We start from the raw sequence: 6000 nt of genomic DNA on the forward strand, positions 1-6000 counted from the left end.
TAGCAGAGCCGAGGCTGCACAAGGGTTCAAGCGCACCCTCGGCTCTGATGTAGGAGAGCCGAGGGTGCACTTGAACCTTTGTGCACCCTCAGCTCTGCTACATCAGAGCCGAGGGTGCGCTTGAACCCTTGTGCACACTCTGCTTCATCAAGCTAATAGAATGCATTGGCCAGCGCTGATTGGCCAATGTATTCTATTAGCCTGATGAAGTAGAGCTGAATGTGTGTGCTAAGCACACACATTCAGCTCTACTTCATCGGGCTAATAGAATGCATTGGCCAGAGTACGGAACTCGACCAATCAGCGCTGGCTCTGCTGGAGGAGGCGGAGTCTAAGATCGCTCCACACCAGTCTCCATTCAGGTCCGACCTTAGACTCCACCTCCTCCGGCAGAGCCAGCGCTGATTGGCCGAAGGCTGGCCAATGCATTCCTATGCGAATGCAGAGACTTAGCAGTGCTGAGTCAGTTTTGCTCAACTACACATCTGATGCACACTCGGCACTGCTACATCAGATGTAGCAATCTGATGTAGCAGAGCCGAGGGTGCACTAGAACCCCTGTGCAAACTCAGTTCACGCTAATAGAATGCATTGGCCAGCGCTGATTGGCCAATGCATTCTATTAGCCCGATGAAGTAGAGCTGAATGTGTGTGCTAAGCACACACATTCAGCACTGCTTCATCACGCCAATACAATGCATTAGCCAGTGCTGATTGGCCAGAGTACGGAATTCGGCCAATCAGCGCTGGCTCTGCCGGAGGAGGCGGAGTCTAAGGTCGGACCTGAATGGAGACTGGTGTGGAGCGATCTTAGACTCCGCCTCCTCCAGCAGAGCCAGCGCTGATTGGTCGAGTTCCGTACTCTGGCCAATCAGCACTGGCCAATGCATTTCTATGGGGAAAAGTTAGCTTGCGAAAATCGCAAACTGACAGGGATTTCCATGAAATAAAGTGACTTTTATGCCCCCAGACATGCTTCCCCTGCTGTCCCAGTGTCATTCCAGGGTGTTGGTATCATTTCCTGGGGTGTCATAGTGGACTTGGTGACCCTCCAGACACGAATTTGGGTTTCCCCCTTAACGAGTTTATGTTGCCCATAGACTATAATGGGGTTCGAAACCCATTCGAACACTCGAACAGTGAGCGGCTGTTCGAATCGAATTTCGAACCTCGAACATTTTAGTGTTCGCTCATCTCTATTCTGCAGGCTTTTGCTTTCAGGGTTTCTATTGCTGCTTTGAAACTTCCTGATTGGCTGAGCTCCAGCCCCAGGTAGGTGTAGCTGTTGGTTTTCTCTAGTGTCTATTCAGAAAAGGCGCTACTGTAGGCCTGGAGTATGAGTATCTATCCAAGGTGACCAAAAGTCCTCAGATTTCTGTAGCACTCCCTATTCAACTGTCAAGTCTGCCATCGGAGCCTTAAAGGAGTTGTCCGAGATTCATAATGGATACTGATGGTCTACCCACACAATAGGACTTCTGTATCTGATCAGTGAGGTTCAGATACCTGGACTCCACGCTGATCAGCTAATTCAGCTGCTAGAAGTCATATACAAGGTATACAGCTAGAAGGCAGCATGAATGGCGCTGCTACAGTATACGTCTCTGCACACCATACTTCCAATCTTGTACATTATAGCGGTGGTGCCCAGAACTGCAGCTCCGCTCCCATTCACTTGTATACGGGCAGAGATGCCTCCTGCTTTTACACCTTTTTGTATATAGCTTTTGGTGGCAAAATCCTCTGCATGCTATGGGGGGTCTGGGTTTTGGACCCCCACCAATCTGATTTTAGCATGTTATCAGTATCCATTATGCCTGGGTCTTGGGGCAACCTCCATTAAAGGATAGAACATGTAATAGATTGTTGGAAGCCCCTCACCAATAAGCAGTTTGGAGCTCAGTATACAGAACTTGGACGTAGACTACAGACAGAGTAGAGGTCACACTGTATTATTGCATTTTGGCGCCCACTTGAATAGAAGCCATCTGCTGAGTCCTAAAGTCTGACCACTGATCGGATGATGACTCCTAAGGATAGGCCATTAATATCCAGTCCATTTACCTGAACCAGTTACTGGGAGCTATTGTCCCTAGGCGCAGTCATTCCTGATATAAAGCTGACAAATGAGCCAATGTTTGTTTTTTGGGTGTTCATGGTTGGTGCAGTATAAGGCCTGTACGCTGGGGTAATACCATCTGTATATCAGCTGGATATCCTAACCCAGATCCAGTCTCTGACGCGTGGAGTCCGGTACAGACTAATATACAGAGCAGTATGTCGGAGGTCTTTCTAGTATAACTTATATAATGCCATTAATTCCTTAGTGCTGTATCTATGAAACCTCCATAAGGAAGGTGCTATAAGCTTAGTGGGGGAGAGGACGCTGCCTGCAAGGGGTTATAGGGGCGGTAGACGCTGGGCAATGGCAGCAGGGTTATTGATGGTTGTAGGTGGACTTTCAGGTTGCTCTGGAAGGTCAGGACTGTAGGGGACAGTCTAGGCCTTTAAGGCTTGTTCAGTCGCTCCATCTCCATACAAAACTGATGATCGGGCTGCTGATGGAAAAATAACCAAAACCGAACACCAAGCAGGATAACCGGTGTGATTTTGTTCATGTCGTTATTTGGTTTGATGAATTACAATATTTCTGAGATTCTACCTGCTATTTTTCTGCGTGACCCATGTGGGCCTCAGCGCAACCTTAGTCTGACACCGTACTTGTACACAAGCAATAGGAATAAGATCCACATTGTACAGATATACCGAGCTCTCTCCATGACGTGTATCAGGTCTGTCTCGTGCTCCACATCTAGCACACGGACCATGTGTTTTGTAGTCCATTTTGTAGCGTTCGGTATCATAATCACTGTAACCTATACGTGACACCTAAAGATGTGAATGGATTTGGCCCAAATTTCCTAAAAGTCAGATTGACGTCTGTGATTCATTCTGCACGATTCACTCAAAATGACCTCCCCATAAGGGTCAGTGCACACAGTTTTTTTTGGCAGTGAACTGTGTGCACTGACCCTAATACCTTGATGCCAGCCCTCCCTCTAGGGCAGCCCAATATGAGGGTCGGTAGGTTTGAGTGATGTCCTGGCCCAGTGATATTGTCAAATTTTGGTTTAATGCATATTGCACATTTTCTGTTAGTACAATAAACCTCATTTCAATCCTGAAATATTACTGTGTCCATCAGTTATTAGATATATCAGACTGACATGGCTGCTGCAAACACCAAAATATTTAGAACTAAAAATGATTAAGATTAATAGGGGGGCACAAACTTTTTCATAGGACTGTAATGGCGCTGCTATGTGGGGCGTCAGACAGAGACTATGAGATAATCGGAGACTTCAGAGGGCCGTACACAAGTATTCAGGGCAATCTGGGCTCTTTAGATTCAGACCGATAATGGCAGTAGTGCTACATGTGCGCTACTCCACAGGCCATGTGATGTTGCGTACATTGGCCTGTTTGCAGCTCTGTCCCATTCAAGTAAATGGGACTAAGCTGCAATTCCAAGTATAGCCACTGCACAAGTATATGGCCTGATGGTTGCGAGCCCGAAAGTCTGATCTCCAGTGATCTTCAGCTCACGACCTGTCCTAAGGACTAGAACTCTCTAAGCCAGGGGTCTCAAACTCGCTGCTCTCGGGACAATAGTTTGCGGCCCCCGGCCCCCTTCCCGACATCCGCGGTAATAGTAAAGCGCATGCCGGGTGTGTAACTATGGCGACCGCCATAGCAGCCGGGTGTCTTTAAGCAGTAGTCAACCGGCGCTAATGTCTCTGATCAGTCCCCGGACTGATCGGAGGCATTAACCCCTCCAGCGCCACGGTCAAAGGCGCCACCTGCATGCGCCGCCATTTTGCCGGCGATAACCGGTGCCTGGAGCAAGCTCCAGGGCTGACATCACGTTGACATGACAGCTGGGAGCCTTGTTAAAGGCTCCCGGCCGGTCTGCAATCTCTTTCTTTGGCAGGCTGGTCTATGCAGCCTGCAAAAGAAATGATGATTTTTTTGCAATGCATTAGCATTGTAATGCATTGCATTAGTGATCAGACCCCCTGGGGTTCAACACCCCTAGGGGGTCTAATAAATGCAAAAAAAAAAAAGTAAAAAAAAATCAAATTTTTTTTAAAAAGTATTAAAAATTCAAATCACCCCCCTTTCCCTAGAACACATATAAAAGTAGTTAAATACTGTGAAACACATACATGTTAGGTATCCCCATGTCCGAAATCGCCCGCTCTACAAAGCTATACAAATATTTTTCCTGTACGGTAAATGCCGTAGCGGGAAAAATAGTCAAAAGTGCCAAACCGCCGTTTTTTCACTCTTTTGCCTTTGATAAAAATTTGAATAAAAAGTGATCAAAGCAATAACATTTCCCAAACTGGTAGAATTAAAATGTACACCTGGCCCCGCAAAAAAGATGCCCTGTACATCCCCGTACATGGAAGTATAAAAAAGTTACGGGTGTCAGAATATGGGGACTTTTAGAAAAAAAAAAAATTGGGAAAAATCTGATGCGGCCCAGTCTCACCCAGACTCTACCTCCAGCGGCCCCGGGGTAAATTGAGTTTGAGACCCCTGCTCTAAGCCCTCATACACACGTCCAGGTGTTTTGTCAGTGTCCTGGCTGTTTTCTAGCTTATTGCCCTGTACACACGACCTTGTGTTATTGAGCTCAGGGCCAAAACTCAGGACAGGTCCTATTCATGTCTGTATTGTAGCCAGGGCTCATTAATAATATCAATGAAGGGTACACAGGGGTGACCCTGGCCTCTCTGCTGCCTGAGGAAAAATATAGAAAGCCCCCCCCCCCAAAAAAAAAAAAAAAAAACCTGGCTGTCTTTGGTCATGTTGTGTAAATAAGACACACCTCCACCCCCCCCCATGGCAGATCAAAAAAATCCTCTTATTTGGCCCCCACATAGTATAACGCTACATGACCCCTTTTTCTGGCACTGCACATGGTGTATAACCTCCTCCACCTTTTTTTTTCCTTTTACCCTCCCCCCCGCCAATCTGCCCCACAGTGGCCCCCACACAGTACAGTCTGCCCTGCAGTGGTCTCCACACAGTACAATCTGCCCCGCAGTGTCCCCCACACAGTACAGTCTGCCCTGCAGTGGCCCCCACACACAGTACAATCTGCTCAGCAATGGCCCCCACAAAGGATTATACCTCTATACTCCACAGTAGCCCCCCTCCCCACACAGTATTAAATGCTCCACAGTAGCCTCCCCTCCCCGCAGAGTATTAAATGCTGCACAGTAGTTCCCCCTCCCTGCACAGTATTAAATGTTCCACAGTAGCCCACCTCCCCACACAGTATACACACAAATATACTTACCTGAAGAGCCACCGGGTGTCCTTTCTCCTATTCACTGCGGGCGCTGATCACTTACATCATCACGCCTGCGCCGATGCAGAGGTCACTCTCTGCAGTCTGCGCAGCCTACACTGACAGCTTTCGGCCGGATATGCATTTGCACAACCAGCTGATGGCAGCGATCGCTCACTAACGGAATCCTGTACCGGATTGCCCGTTAGTGAGCGACCCGGGCGACCGCACACGTGCCATAGGTTCGCCATCACTGATGTAGGGCTGCTCTTACACAAATGAGCTATAATGAAAAGGGAAGTTGTACGTACTAGTGTATTTCCATATCTGATCTGTCATCCATTTTATTCATGTCTGTTGCCTTCTTTAGTTTTCAGCATCACTTAGCAATGAATCTGCAAAAAAAAACAGATGAAACACGGACAGTACATGGATGACTTCTGTGTGCTGGCTTTGTTTTTTTTTCACGGACCCATAGACTTACAATTCCGAGATAGTAAATAGTGAAAAGAAAAAAGTATAAATAAAGGGTGGAGGGCAATTCTGTTCCTTGTTTGTTTTTTTAACATATAAATTCACTTCTGATTTTGGCTTCAAAAACCGCAATAACCTGAATGTAAACGCCCCACCTAGATCCCCCT

This window comes from Leptodactylus fuscus, chromosome 4, assembly GCF_031893055.1.
Source record: "Leptodactylus fuscus isolate aLepFus1 chromosome 4, aLepFus1.hap2, whole genome shotgun sequence".
Classification (NCBI taxonomy): domain Eukaryota; kingdom Metazoa; phylum Chordata; class Amphibia; order Anura; family Leptodactylidae; genus Leptodactylus; species Leptodactylus fuscus.